This window comes from Protopterus annectens, chromosome 11.part0, assembly GCF_019279795.1.
Source record: "Protopterus annectens isolate FY-2018-M chromosome 11.part0, PAN1.0, whole genome shotgun sequence".
Lineage (NCBI taxonomy): Eukaryota > Metazoa > Chordata > Ceratodontiformes > Protopteridae > Protopterus > Protopterus annectens.
In genome coordinates this window covers 957,260,881-957,278,045 of record NC_056745.1, presented here as the reverse complement: position 1 = coordinate 957,278,045, position 17,165 = coordinate 957,260,881, and positions in this window count along the sequence as shown.

Genomic DNA, 17,165 nt, shown 5'->3' with positions numbered 1-17,165 from the left:
AGTCTTACCTATCATGCTGACTAGAGGTATACCAGTGTACTACAGATCCTAGCTGTTATTTACCTACATATTAATTTCTGACTTCCTACCCTTCAGAACTGATGTCCCACTGCTTGACCTGCTATAGTCTGTCTGTGTAGGCCTGGGGGGGAGGTTACCCATAGGCCTCATTCAGAGGCCATAGCACAGCCTTTGTTTGTGTTTGTCTACACCTGTCCTGCTGGCTGTGACTGTTGTTGGGTATGTGAACTCCCCTAACTGGAATGTGTGAGTCACTTACCTTGTGGGTGCCCCAGTATTGAGGGTGGTGCTGCAGGGCTGCCTATGTCAGATGCACATAGTACACTCCCTACACATGGTTGATCACAGGTAGTGTAATGTTTGGCATCCCTTTTACTGTATATGAGAGTCAGAGATAGGTGTTATTCCCTGGGTCCCTCCTGTGTCAGTGTATGTGCTATGCGTTGCCTCTTTGTCAAGGCCAGGGCATACTGGGCATGCCTCCTTCTGCCTACTGGGGCAGGCTCAAGTTGTTCCTCCTCTGAGTCACTCTGTGCCTGTGCAGGCCATGGCAATGGTGGGGGGCTGTGTGGCCCTGCCCCTTGCTGTTCCTGCTGCAGCTGTTTCTGCAGGATCATAAAGTGTAGCATGGCACATATGAGGACAATTTGGGTAAATGTAGCTGGTGAGTACTGCAAGGCTCCACCGGATGTGTCCAGGCACCAGAACCATGACTTGAGCATCCCAAACACATACTCTACTATAATTCTGGTCTGTGCATGTGCCTCATTATGGAGTTCTTGTCGGGTGTGTGTGCATTTCTGATGGGTGTGATCAGCCACAGCTCCAGTGCGTATCCAGCATCCCCCACTAGGTGACTGTGAGGGAAGTCCCCATTGGCAAATCTCTGGTACAGCTGTGTCAGATGCCAGATGTGGGAATCGTGATAGCTTCCAGGGCAGCCAGCACACACATTCATTATTATGCCCTGGGCATCGCACACGACCTGGCAGTTGATAGAGGGGAAGCCCTTGCAGTTGATGTAGACCCTACCCCACTCACTGGGTGGTGCTTTAATGCTTATGTTGCGTGCAGTCTATAGCACCCACTACCTCAGGGTATTCTGCTATTTGGTGGAACAGTTGCATATTGTTGATCAACTCCTCATGGGTGTTGGGGAAATATACGTGCTCAGCGACATGTGCTGACATGGCATCCAGGAACTGGTGGAGTACCCTGGATGCTGATACCTGTGAGATCCCCATCATATCCCTAGTTGGCTTTTGGAAGGTACCTGTAGCTAGTATTCTTAGGCCTACACATACCTTGGTATCCACTGGGATGGGTTCCCCTCTGTTAGTTCTATGTGACAGATGTGGCCAGCACAGCTCAGCAATTTGCTGTAGGAGGTCCCTGTCCACCCTATAGTCCTCCATTATCTCCAGCTCATGTATCCCCTGGTAGGTTACCCTGGGTCTGTACACTCTTCTCCATCTCCTCACTGTGGGTTGGTCGACAGCATTCACAACCTCACCACCCTCAGCCTCTTCCACAAGTTGTTGTATGATATCTATTGCAGCCCCTATCATTTTGCTGTTGTGAGTGTTAAAAGTTCCCCTCTTGTTTACACCGGTGGTGTAGAGTGTGGGAAAAACCAGAGGGGAAGGTGTTTGCATAGTTTATAGTAGTGTTCTAGGCTGGGATGGTCTGCTGCCTGTGTAATTGGCTGATTCTGAAACATTTCACCTGCCAGCTATGCTAGTTCTCCTTGATTACTTTCCTACTGCTGTTTTCCCTTCCCATTGCCTTTCTGTTTAAGCCCAGGGGCACACCGCGCAAACAGAGTGCTCAAATGTGCACAGTGCTGCTATTTCCTGGTTTAACTTTTTTAAAAACCTTTAAAACCCAGTGGGTGGGGCGCACACATGCTTAGGCACTCTAAAGAGTGCTAGGCAGATTCAGACACACCCCCTAGCTTAGTTGTGCTAAGCTAGGAGCAGACCCGGGCCACAGGGCTCCAATCCACTTACAGTATGCCTGACACACACCCCCTTGATGTCAGCTAACTCCTAGGCTTGCACAAAACCATCCCTACTCTTACACTGTTGGGATCTGACTAGCATGCTGGGGAAAACTGGGATTCACTAACATTCCCCTCATTTGCGTAGGATTGCCTTCTAATGCATAGTTACATGTCTCACACTGAGCCTCCCCCCTTAGCAACCACTACTCACTGGCCATGTTGTCTTCTGCCTGCCATTGACTTGCATGGCAGAATAGTGATTTTAGTTACAATGTTTAATTTAGGTTTATTTTGTTATTTTCCCCCGATCCCGTTTGCACGCCACTGCCCTATGCTTAAACAGCAAGATCAGTTAAAAAAAATAAAAGTTGATTTTTTATTTTTTTTGGCGGTTTGCAATGCCAATGGCCTTATACTTGGCCATTGGCATGCTTCCTAACTGATATGCAGCCTTTATTTGGAGCTGTGACAGTTCCGTTTTGGATTTTGCAGAAATGTACTCGGTTACTAACCGAGCACATTTCTGCAGATTGCACTAGTCCTGCACGACCGGTTGCAAGCTTCCTGGATCACATATTCACCTCATTTGCATGGATTTCTCCAGCAAATGGGGTGATTTGCATACAGGGGTTTAGTCTGTGCAGGATTAATGGAGGATTACTTTTGCACGCCCTGCAGGCTGTTCCTGGATCGCATGGCAGACATATTGCCTGCTAGAGCTCCTGCACTGATCTTGCACACATTGCAAGGCATAAAGAATCCGAGGGATTGTTTTCCATTCTTTATTGTGGAGAAAGTTGATAGAAACCTGAGGTGGGGACCATGGATTGAAATGTTAGAAAAGAGGGAATTGTACTAGCAGATTGTTTTGAATGCATACAACTTCTCTGGACTTAATGAAATTGTTTTGCAAGCTTATATTTTAAGGTGGATGGGTTTAAAGTCTGCTGTATACTATTTTTATTTAGTTTGGTATGGAGATTTCTTTAACCATTTTAAATTAATTTGTGCACCTGTTAAGGTGAGCTGATTGTTAATTTTCATTGGTTGATTTGTATCATGTGCCTCTTGGGTGTATTATTAAAGACGGATGTGACTAAGAAATGGTTTTTACTTGGTCTGATGACGTTCCTATTGTAGGGACAAATGCACTTAACTATGAATATTTATGTATGGATTAAATTTTATTTTTGGACTGACTTTAGTGTGACTCCAGGGTGTATGTCTTGTTTTTGAAGTTTGTCTTTTTGCTCTGTTGAACACTGTTTTGTGTTTGCATAGTTCATTGTTTGTTTTCTCTGTTATAATTGTATATGTACCCAAGTCACTGTATAATATTTGCTGTTAAAAATCCATTGGGTTTCAGCTGTTGCATGTTCAGAAATTGCTGCTCTACATCCTTTTCTGTAGTGCAGCTGTTCTCCCTGCTTATCCTCATGCATATATCATGCACATTCAACAGACTAGGAGCAATGATTATGCTAATTGGAATGAACTCATTATTGCTTCTGAATCCCTCAGTTAGTGTTATGAGAACACTTGGTAAGCATCGCATTCATTTGTACTTAATACAGTACATATGCATGGATCACTACAAGTAGCATTGTACATGTATGATCCATACCGTGTCTCCGTGGTGGGAGGCTCTGCAGTGTCTGATTTCTTAACAGCATACACAGGGATACAGAGCTGATACATTTTACAGTGTGTCATTGTGAATGATAAATAATGCAGTACCTATACTATCCCAGCCTGACATCAGTCACTCAAATGAGGTACCACTCGATGACTTTCAGTGCATGACACATGAGAACTATTTTGGTTGACAGTTTTTTTGCCATTTTAACTTGTGATTCTTCAAGGTGAAACATCATGGCTGGAGAGGGAGAGGGTAGATCTCTTTTTAAATCACAGAGGTGGTGTGTGAAGGGGTCAAAAATCTTTCTGTACATCCTCCATCAGGATTACAGAAAGAGACTCCTACAGGAAGGCTATCAAGATCCTTAGTATAAGACTGAGACTTGGAATAGTTCAGCCCACGCTGTCACGTGTACAATTGGCATATAGTGCATGAGGCCACGTTGCCATTACCATTATATGGATGTAAGGAGCCACACTTCTCTTTGCAAACTATTATACTGTCAATTATGGCTTTGGATACTGACTTCAGATCTCAGTTGCGTTGCTCCAAGGAATCATATATTTTATCCATTCATTTTGCAAATGTGTGATATATAATTACCACAAGTTTACCTGAAGGTGTTCTATTTAACTGAAATCTAATGATTTAGTTCAGCATATAAATTGAGTGCCTTTAACAGTACAGGTGACAAAGGTTCCTTGCTTTTGTTTCTTTCAGTCTTTTATTCTGCAAGTGTATGACACAAAACTACTGTGTGTTTCCATAAAGACGTTCCTCTGAATGTTGCTTTAGATAAACGTGTAAGCAATGTGCCTTTCCTAGCACAAATGTTGAATGTGGGAGGTTCATCTCCCATAGGAGTTGTATATACAATAGATACCTCATTGTTTTAATAGGGGTGCTTGCTTCATGACCTTTGCATTGTGATACAGGTAAAGTGGTCAGACTCTGATAATACTATACTTTCATTTTTTTCACCGTATTTGTACTGTTTACTCTCCCACCCTCCTTTCTACTACATACATCTATTTATTATTTTATCTTCAGCTGTATTACATTTATATGTGGCAGCATCTGGACCAGGACTACTTCCACCATTCAGGTCTGTTGCACCTACACCAGTGACTACTACACCACCTCCAGCAACATTACAGCCAGTGGTGTCCCCAGCTGCTGCCGCACTCATCTCCAACCTTGACAGAAGTGCTACTGCCTTGCTCTGTGCACCTGACACTCCCTTTTCCATTGCCTTCCACATCACTGATTGGTTACCACATCTCCTCACAGTGTTGTCTGTATTGTATGCTTGCTTGTGTGTCTTTACTACCTACCCTAAACTCCTACCTTCATCTTATTTCCCTTACTAGCTTGTATAACTTACCTTCTCTTCATATACATATATCAATGGGTCAAAAAACAGATTAACCTAAAGCCTTGTGACTCTTTCAGGCTGCCACATAACCTCTTTCTCTTGCTTCCACTGTGAGTGCAATATTATACAGAGCCCCTTCAAGGTGCTTGCATGACAGATGAGCACTAGTATTGCTCATACTTTCCTGTGGCCACACCAGCCTCCCACACACCGCACTTGTAGTCCATGCTGTAGCAGCAGGCAAGATATTTTATGAGCTGCTCATTGTACACACTTGTTTATCCACACTGATTGCAAATGAGCAGTGGGGCTCATTTTACACACACAATAAACAGAGGTGGGGTATCCATGATTGTGTTTCAACTGTTTCTGAATGCCAGGAATTGTCTGATCCAGTTCTGTTTCATAGTGCATGACTTAAGAGGACCACAGTGGGTGCTAACACTTGATCTGGGTTCATAACAATAAAAATAAATATCAGTAATGGAAAAAGCAATGACAGCTGTATTACACAACACTTTCCAATCTTATAGAATAAGCTTCCTCCTACAGTCCAAAGAAGTCACTCATTAACTTTCTTTAAAAATAATCATAATATGTATAAGAGAAGAAGAAAATATCAACATGGAGTTGTTGCAGTCAAATGTTATAAAGACAAGCTGGTTATAAGCCAGACAATTAAATGTCAATCATATCTCTTTTCCTTTCATTTTTTTTATTTGATTAGTGCATTTTTCAGTTGTTTCTAGAGCAGTATTATGAACTCAAAGTTCAAAAGTGCAGTGGTGTAGAGGGATAAAGCCCTGACTATGGCCCAAATGTCACAAATCTGATTCATTGCTTGAGTGCTTGAATTACTGGCAACAGTGGTGGTGGTGGTGGTGGTAAAGAGCTTGTGTATGTCTTCCCCATATGATGTTGCAAGTCAGAGGTTGCGAATAATATAGAGAGGCGTATAAAGGTGAGGACATAGCTGAGCTTCCATGGAGATGGGGTAAAACTTTGCATTTTCCCATTTGTACCTGCCATTCAGGATGTAACCACATAACCATAGACATGAAGGGTGTATCCAAGGTAGGCCTAAACAGAAAACTTCCCCATTTGATGATGGACAACACTAACCCTCTCCAAATGCCCTTAGGTGTCATGTCAGCCCTGGTTGTAATATTGGTCATAATCCAGGGGATCACTAAAGCTCCTAAATGGTTTATCCCATGCATGGGTCTCCAACGATTATCTATGGTATGATCCCAGTTATTCTCACTAGGTTAATAGATAATTATTGACCACAGGATGAGTAAGGCCTATCTAACACAATATGGGATAGGTTAATTCAAGCACAGAAAGGGAAACTGGCAAGGCTTGAAATGGCTCACAAGGGCAGCTAGCCTAGTACTTGCCTGTGAAAGTGTGAGTGACCGTCATACCTGATGATGGACATAGGGCACTGGAGATGGCTATCATGATGAAGCAGGGAAGTTAAGAAGGCTAAAAAAAAAATAATAATAATAATGACATTGAAGTTAACTTGAAATTAAACATTTATAAATATCTTCCTTAGTAGTTAATAGTCTATTCCAACTCATAGACAGTTTAGCACGTCACTTTACCTCTTGTCCCTTAAGTTGTTAGTCCTTTCCTGTAGCTCAGCATGAAGAAAAGCACAGTTGTCGTAGTCCTTGGATTCTTACCTAGGCAGAATGGTGGTCAGTGCCTAAGACCTCTCCCTTACAGCCACTGAATGCGGGGTTCAGTCCTGACTTCCCCTCACTATCCATGTGGAGTTTTGCATGCTTTCCCAATGACTCCACAACTTTCCAATGGGTTGCACAGTTTCCTTCCACCTCCAAAAATATACCGTCCAATTAGCTACGCTAGACTGCCCATAAGTATTGCAATTAACACTAGCCTTGAGGACCTGGGTCATGGCTGAGATGGACTAGTTCACTTACCAGTTACCAAACAACTAAATTAAGTTCTGTCCAATCACTGTAAATCACATGGTGGCATAATGACAATTTGAAACTGGCCCCTTCACCTGGAAATCTCTGCAACCCATTCACACTTTGGTTAGAACCATTCCCATCATGCCTTTCTTTTACTACAGCCCTACATCTACTGATTGAATCTTTCTTGGTCCAAGACCTCAGTAAGCCATCACTTACTCTACCCTCGGCTTGAGATCTTCTTCTCTGCCCTGGCTAATTCAGGCCCCTCATGTGTATAAACTTTCATCTTACCTTTTTATTTTATCCCCCACCACTCTCTTATCCTCCTTAATGTGCTCATTGCCAGTACACTGAATTACTATATCACTGTTCAGAGTCTTTCCTTTCTCTAACTTAGACTCAAGGGTCCATATCCCAGTTTCTGCCCCGGCTGTTTCATCACCCTCCCCCAGACTGGATGGTGTTCCTCCTATCCCTATCTATTGTTATATTTTTATTTTGTCTTTAAATCAATCACATTTCTCCTTATAGCCCTCCTTTTCCTGTTATTACCAAGCATTGTATACTCTGGCACATCAACATCCTACTTCTTGTCAGTGACCCATATGCCATGATAACAGAAATGTCCACCTTTCTTTCCTGTATCATTGCTAATTCTTTCCCCCTCCTGTACTCCACAGACTCATTGTACCTCACTGTAATATTACTCAGGCCTGCTCCAAATCACCCCTTCTCATACCACTGACATGATTTTTATCTCTTTTTTTATCCATGGCAGGTCTCTCTTTACCTACTTTTCTGTCCTGATTCTGGCTCCTTGGCAAACTTCTTTTTATCTTAATTTAAGGATTTGGTTGTATAAGCAGACTTTTGCAACACAGTATTATGTGCCACTATCTGACCTAAGATAAATCCTTTATCTGGAAGAAAGCTGGTTTATCTGCCATGGCATTCCCCCTGTGCACTGTTGCAGACAGTTATTAAACTCCATTACTTTGTAATCCTTTACTTTTTATTCTTTATTCTTCATTGTGCTAGCTGCTGGCAGAGGTCACCCTTCTGTGACTATTAATACCAACTCCCTCTACAACCTCTGAAGCTTTGCTGCCTACCACTCCAGCTGTTTTCCAATAGGTTATTGTGACCTGTGTACACTATAGTATGCATCCCCCTACCTTGATGCCCATTTTGGTCACTTCCTCGCATATTTCTAAGCATCAAAATTAGTTTCACCATAACCTGGTCTCACTGACAACTTTAGCAAATACACTTAATCCCAATCATGAATGAGTCTTCAGTCAATTTATTTATTTATCTGCATAATGATCTATCTATCTATCTATCTATCTATCTATCTATCTATCTATCTATCGATTTGTTTATCTTTCTTTGCTTGTTAAAAAGGGTATTGGACTGAACTACAAAGGACACATGTGAGCCACAGCCCAGGAAATGCAGACAATGAATTACAGATACTAGAAGTTGTAATATGAAATAACACTATGTAAGTGAAATAAGTACTTAAAATGAATACATAGCAAATGTTTGTTATAGTGCTAACATTACAGAAGGGTGCCATAAGGTGCATTCTTTGTGCTTTTTCTTGGTATTTTTATAATTTTAGGGAAAAGTCAGAAGAAGAAGAAGTAGCATTAGAGTACTATCTATTTTGTTTTTAGGATTTTCTTATTTACAGTAATAGTCATACAAGACTTTCCAGCAGGCAGAAGGAGAGAAATAGTGATCATGTAATGACTCATATGGGACACAAAACATTATATGGATTTGCAAGATGCTGAGAAGGGAGTGAAAAGGGAAGACAGTAGATGCTTCAGAGGGGCATGCAAGTAGATCAAACCTTCATCAACAGCATCTTTGCTGCCCCCTCATTGGCTCTTGGCTCCTCTGTTGCATCATTTCCTGATCAGGATCAGCACTGTTTTTACCTGTAATCTTTTTTTATTTCAGCAGCACCATTATCAGCCTCTTCCACTGTTCCTGCCTGTTACTTGTCTCACTGTTCTGCACTCATCATCATATCATCACTTTTGCACTTTTTCTGCAACTTTTGTACATTTCTGACAAGTACTCCCCTCTATTGCTACTTATGTCTCTCTGTCCTCTTTATCTCCTTAACCCCATCCTCTTTCTGCTGCAGTTTTCTCCTGTCTTTTCTTTCTGCTTCCTCCTGTTACTGCAGCTTTTGATGTGCTCCCATATGGAGTGTATCCTCCCCATCTTAAGTTCTAGCTAGTGTTCTCTACAGGTGCCTATGCCATGTTTTAAACATCTGTCTTACATAACTCATTTCCTATCTGTCCTTCTGTATCTGCAATTACCTACTTCCCTTTCCAAGTATGCACCTGTCTTCTCCACTCACTCTTGCTCCCAATCTGACTACCTTGGTCCAAGTTATTATCTTAGCTATCAGTTTTTTCATACTATGTCTCCACACTCAATTCTCATAACACTATTTTGAGATCTTTCACCTCCTTCTTCAGTTTCCCTCTGCTACATGCCCCTTATCTTGGCTGTATCTCACAAGGCCATCAACCACAGTGCTAGTCTCCATCTAGCAATGCTCAGCACATTAGTTTAATCTATTATTCAGTGTATAGGCGACTTGAATAATACAGCTGCAATGTGGTCTATTGCATCTTAATATTCCCTTAGTAAAATACTTGAGCTGATAGCATTAGATTTACTTGCAACTTGTTGGGCCCTAGCAATACTCCTTATGCAACAAACCAAATGACAGAAATGTGTAATTCTGTGTTAACACTTAAAGAGTACTTCAGAATAATATTTATCTGTGTACATAAAACTGGCTTGGTGCATTGAACTTCCAACATGTAGATAATAGGCATGAACTAGGTTGGCCTTGGATAGTTAATAAAGTTTAATTAGCTTGAGAGTAATGCAGATTAACTGCCACAATGTTTAAAAACACAACAGGAAAACAATTAGAACTGGGGATAAATCTTTTCAAAATGTTCATTTCCAGAATATAAATTAACATTTATGATACTAATATCTAAATTCTTTAATTTTAATGTAAGCCACAACACTGTTCTCCCCAAATACACAGGAAACTATCAGGCAAGCAATGTTTTATAGGCCTAATCTAATAAAACAAGAGAATAGGGTTTGTTTTTATGTACTGACAAATGCCTTAATGTAGTAAGAGATAAACTGAACTGAACCGATATAAAATCAAAATACCTTATCAATGTACTCACCATTTAGAGCCAGCCAGTAAAATAACTACATTAAAATAATAGTCTTCTTAATGAAAATGAATTTTGAAGAAGAAATATATAGATGTTATTCATTCTTTGATTATTAGACATATGATCCCTCAGTGATCAAATAAATATTGTAAGGCCAGAATAACAGACATGGCATAAATTACATTGAGCTAGCACATGGAAAACTGAATGCAAATGTTAACATGCGATTTGAAGATGGCATGATGACAAATTCCTAAAAGAGGTGTCACCATAGGGCATGCAATCGAATGGTACACTGTATACATGCAAAACTTTAAGGGAGCTTGTACAATAATCTGAACCTGAGCCAGAGAAGAGGGATGCATACATAACAGTCATTTTTTCAACTGCATTGAAGTAGAATTAAGAGCCACCACTAATAATCAGCAGATGAAAGGGAGCACAGCTCTAAGGAACAACTCCCATGGACTCTGGCATGATATAAAATCTACCACTCACACAAGTAATCCTTAAACAGTATTTATTGCTGGATACACTATTCCTGTTGTACACTGTGAAAATCTTCACCAAAAGATGCAGTATCTTAGACAGTTGAAACATTAAAATGCAGCAAGCAACAGCAACATGAAAAGTGTGGTATAAGTAGTGGTAAATCATATCAAATCTAATACAACGTTGTGTGCGCCAATGTATGCTGTGCTAGCATCAGTTTGTGTTTTGGGCAGAGAGGGGCATCCATATGGGTATGTTTTCAATATTTCCTTCATACAGAGTGTTACATGGCATAAGTAATTTTACTGTGACACACAGTCATCAGATAGTTAGAAGCATTTATTAAACATCTAAGAGTAAAAGCTACAAAGCTTGTTCCTAGCCCTTTCCTGTTGCCCTAAACACATGAGACATCAGCTTTTGCTGTTAGGATTGTATTCATCTCCTTGTATAACAAGAGTTAAAATGTAAGGGTACATTTCATTATATCTCCACTGGTGTCCACTCCTCGGATGGAAGTGTCATCCATTCAGAATGCTGTTGTGCTGTTTGTCACTATGGCAGTGTCTCAGCACCCATAATGCACCTTATCATTATGTTTGTAAACTGAGTGCTGCTTTCACATTTCTATTGACTTCAGTGCAAATAAACTGCCAGGTTACCCATGTCTATACCTCTCAACTGTCCAGATTTTTGGAGAATGTCCAGATTTTTGCCTCATATTTTTAGTCTGTTCCTCATAAAATTTCTTTTTTTCTGGCAAACAACTAAGGATTGAAGTCACAAAACGATATACATTTAAGTTTCAGACCCCATTTCCTTCAGAAAATGCATGCAAAAACAAATCATATTATTTTAGCAACTTTATAAGAGCAATATTTAAAATCTGTCCCTATTTTAGGGCCCTTGCCTCCCATTATTTTAGATTTTGTCCAGATTTGTTGTATTAAGTTGTTGAGTTATGCCCATATTACGGACCTGCATGCATTCCACATACTGTCTGCTGTGATCAGAGGTAGAGTGTCTGCACCACTGCTATATGAAGCACATTCTAGTATTTTAGTTCTCCTCACTGTGTCATATTAATGTATGATGCCATGTTAAGGGCATCGTGATGGCTGTCTTTGTAATAAGATAACCAAATTAATAAAAAATAAAGAGAGAGAAGAAATTGAGTGGATAAAAGTTTAAATGCAACCATGACTAATTGCATTTGTATACTGGTATTTGTCCCTAATGGAAGGAGGAAGCCGTCTGCTACACATAGATTTCAGCATTTGCTTTATTTGGCAGGAACTGAGAAGTGAAAGGAGTGGGATTGAGCTGAAATGACTAGAATTCTTTGTTGGTAGATATATATATATATATATATATATATATATATATATATATATATATATATGTATATATGTATATATACCAGCAGCGGTAACCTTGGATCCCGGGAACTATCATCCCGTCAGTCTGACAAGCCCAATGTGCAAAGACATGGAACACATTATCATGGAACTCATAAACAAAGACATTGGCAACCTTCAAACACTGGACCCCACACAGTTGGGTTTTGTAAAGGGCCGATCTTGTCTCCTCAACCTGATTGACTTCTTCGAATCAGTATCCAGAGCCGCGGATGAGGGCAAGGCAGTCCACACAGCCTATCTGGACCTCGCCAAGGCCTTCGACACCATCACCCACTCTGGAATCATAGATACACTTACTAAGCTGATCATTAATCCTTACATCACTCGATGGGTTGCCAACTGGCTTACTGACAGAACCCACACTGTAAAAGTAGCCGACTCAAAATCCAGCTCCAGACAAGTGACAAGCAGAGTACCTCAGGGTTCAGTCCTGGGAACGCTCTTGTTTGGCATCTACTTCTCTGAAGTACAAGCCAGCACTAAGGGACTCTGGCTAACAAAGTTTGCAGATGACTGCAAACTGGGAGCCATTACTGAATCCCCAAATGATGTGGATATTCTACAAAAGGGCCTTCCAAAAACAGATGCTTGATGCCAGAGCCATGGGCTCAAGCTCAATGCCAAGAAATGTATAGTTATCTCCTTTGGGAAAAAACATGTACCCATGAATTACCACATAAGTGGCAGTACACTAAACAAAGTGTGATAAGGGACTTAGGGACACAAGTGGACAGTGGTCTCACATTCAATAACCACATCGCCACAACAGTCAGGAAATCCTTCTACATGGCACACCTCATCATTAAGGGCTTTTCATCCAGAAAAAAGGAGGTCATTGTATCACTGTACTCATCCCTCATTAGACCCATTATAGAATACAATGCCCCATTTGGTATGTACCTCACAAGACATCTGCAACAACTGGAAAAGCCACAGAAATACCTCACTAAAAGAATCACAAGCCCAGCACTATCAGGTTTTACCTCATATCATGCGTTCCGGCCCCAAAATCCAGACAACACCAAGAAAGGAGGGGGGTGTCTATATTCATCAAGGACACCTACACCTCAAGGTTGGTGGCAACGCACGATGCATCGGAGACCATGCAGGTGCAATTAACCATAGGCAACACTGCTCTGCAATTTGTAGCATGTTACAGGCCACCCTCTCAATCTCAGGAACCTCACATAGCTTTCCTGAAAACACTGGAGGGGATAAATGTATCTCCAAACACCATCATACTAGGTGATTTCAACTACCCGAATATAGATTGGGATCACTACTCAAGCCCCAACACTCTAGCCCAAAGGTTCCTAGAGTTCATAAACTCAAATGTCATGGAACAACTAGTCACCATCCCCACAAGAGGAGAAAACATACTAGATCTCATCATCATGAACATGGGGTCACAATGTTCAACACCGGAAGTATACCCCTCACTGGTGAGATCAGACCATAAACTAATCTCACTGGAAGTCCACATCCCGCCCCCACCTGAGATAAAAAAGACCATAGTGAAGAACTTCTCAAAAGCCGACTTCACACTTCTAAAGACTGGTGTGGTCTCTTTTAAGGCCCCCGAGCCTGCAGAAACCATTACTCAAGCCGCTGAATCACTTACAAATGCCTTCTACCAGCACCTACAGGACTGCATGGATCAGGCAATCCCAAACAAAACAAAGACTCTTTGTACCAAAGGCAAGCGTCCAGTCTGGTGGACCCCAGCCATAAACAAGCTCTACAACAAAAGGAGGAAGCTACTACAAGATAGAGCAAAATCCTTAAAAGGGAAAACACCCTTGATCATTATAAGTAAAAAACTAAGATCTCTCATAAAATCATCCAAGGCAAATTTTGAGAGAAAAGTCGCTAAGGACTCAAAGGACAATCATAAGGCCTTCTTTAGTTATGTTAGAAACCTGGGAGGAAACTCCCAGATATGCTCAGAATTAGTTCAAAATTATGTAAAAATTACTGAACCTACAGACATTGCCAACATACTGGCTGACAGGTTCAGTGCAAACGTCCCCCCCCCTACCCCCCAAAAGGTGAGATATCTATACCAGAGAATTATAGCCCACCAAACATCTCTAACGCTCAGGTGAGAACTGCTCTCTCCAAGGCAAAAAACACAGCATCCATGGGACCAGATGGTGTCCCCGGATGTGTGCTCCACGAACTCAATGAGGAATTAAACCCGCAGTTAGGGCAGCTGTTTAATCTTAGCCTCACCTCAGGATACGTGCCTAAGGAGTGACGTACGGCAACTGTGGTCCCACTTCACAAAGGCGGTGCCTCCACCGACCCTGGAAATTACCGACCCATCAGCTTGACAAGCTTGATCTGCAAAGCTATGGAGAGGATCATAATGGAACTCATAAATAAAGACATAGGAGACTTGCAGACTTTGGAGCCGACCCAGTTTGGCTTTGTCAAAGGCAGATCATGCCTTTTAAACTTGGTTGACTTTTTCAAAACAGTCACCAAGGCCATTGATGAGGGAAAGGCAGTCCACACAGCCTACCTCGACCTGGCAAAGGCTTTCGACACAATAACCCACTCAGGTATCATTGAAAAACACATCAGCTTAAATGTAAACCCATACGTCACAAGATGGGTTGCAAACTGGCTAAGTGACAGAACCCACAGGGTCAGAGTTGCTGGTGCCATGTCAGACTCAAAGCCTGTCACAAGTGGTGTCCCACAGGGCTCAGTCCTGGGCCCTCTCCTGTTCGGCATCTACTTTTCAGAAGAACAAGCAAACACAGGAGGATTATGGCTGACAAAATTTGCAGATGACTGCAAACTGGGTGCCATAGCTGAGAACACATCTGACACAGATATCCTTCAGAAGGGTCTTATAGAAACAGATAACTGGTGCCAGAGCCATGGCCTAAAGTTAAACGCCAAAAAAGGCATAGTCATACCCTTCGGGAAAAACAAGGTTACCCCTAGCGACCATATAGGCGGCAACCCACTAAGCACAGAAGAGGTTATCAGGGATCTGGGGACCCAGGTTGACAGTAACCTTTCATTTGACACTCACGTTGCCAAAGTAGTTAGGAAGACCTTTTATATTGCCCACCTGACCATGAAGGGATTCACATCTAGATCAAGGGAAGTCATCGTCCCCCTGTACTCATCACTCATCAGGCCAATGATTGAGTACAATGCCCCATTCGGAATGCATCTGACACGATACCTGAAGCAACTGGAAAGGCCCCAAAAGTTCCTCACCAAAAGGATAAAGGGTCTTAAAAATATTTCCTATGCTGCCCGACTGAAGGAACTCCAGCTCTATTCAGTCGCTTACCGTCTGCTCAGAGGTGACCTGTGCCTGACATATAAGGCCATGTCAAACCCAGAATTGATGAACATGCTTCACCTCAAAAAATCTAGATCCCTCAGAACTACAAGGGCGGGAGACTTAAACCTTGACACGGTTATTAATAGGACATGCTGGAGGGACAGATTCATCACCCAGAGACTCCCTATGCTGTGGAACAAAATCCCAGTACATGTGAGGCAGAGCACCTCGCTGGCTTTGTTCAAGAGAAATCTTGACCAATGGATGGGAGATCGCAGATATACCCCAGGGATTATCTCAGTGTCACTGCTTGACAGAGGCACAGCAAAATAATGGGCATAGTATCCTCCAAACTAAAGGGGTGGCGAAAGCCACAAAACTCTGGGCTAGGCTTATAAATGCCCTTGGGCAGATAGCCTAGTATGAACCTATGAACCTATAAAGCAGATGCCCTATGCTGAACATCTAAAAAACCTCCAGCTATACTCTGTTGCATATCGCCTGCTCAGAGGCAATCTCTGATTAACATATAAGGCCATGTCAAACCCAGAGCTGTTGGACATGCTACACTTAAAGAAATCCCAGTCTCTCAGAGCCACACACTCCAGGGATCTAAACCTGGTCATCACAATGAACAAAACATGCCGGAGGGATAGGTTCCTGACCCAGAGACTCCCCATACTCTGGAATAGACTGCCCATACATGTCAAGCTGAGCGCCTCTTTGGCCCTCTTAAAATAAAACCTTGACGATTGGATGGGAGATAGGAAATTCAGCCCAGGGATTGCATCAATCACCCTGTTAGACAGGGGACCAGGGAAGTAATAGCCAGGGAATTGTTATGGCTAGGCTTGTATAGGCCCTAGGGCCGATAGCCTAGTACCAACCTATGAACCTATGAGTCTATATATATATATATATATATATATATATATATATATATATATATATATATATATTTATAATAGATAGATAGATACAGTAAATGAGGAGAAAATAAAAAAAAAATCTCTTTCAAAGCTGAGGACTGAACCAACAAGAAAATAATTAGTTTGTTACAATTAAAGTACCACTCACAAAGTGCTTTACTGTTTCAGCCTTGACTGCAAATACAGTATCGGCATTCATTTCTGAATGCTGCAACAGCCCTACTACATGATTGGCATACTCTAGTTGCACCCCCTAAAAAAGGACTTCACTATGGAAAAAGTATTTTTCTCTAAAGCTAGCTGACCTCTTGCTACATATGTAATGAACATCTTGCTACAGTTAAAATGTTATACACTAAAGTGCTTCAGCATTTCATACATGTTCAAAAATAGAGTATCAACATTAATTTCTGAATGCCAGTATTGCACTAGTTCTACACCATCGGCATCTGCCAGTCATATTGACTAACACCTCGCATCTGGTGCTCCCACCCCCCCTTAACCCTTCCAGCGACACGCCTGTGATATATACATATATAAATGCACTCACACATACACGTGGAATACCGACATGCACACAAACACATGTACATGCACATGCATATATAGAGTACCCACTTGTACGTATGCATGTAATAAATACCCATAGACATATGCACAGAGAACCAAAGGGTTTTAACATGTGAAAAATGAAACCTCTTATAGTGAATGTTTAGGGAACAAGTGTAAGGATGCCTTGAGTCTTGAACTATGTTCCTTGATCGTATAGTACAAGATATTGCATGCAGCACAACAATCAG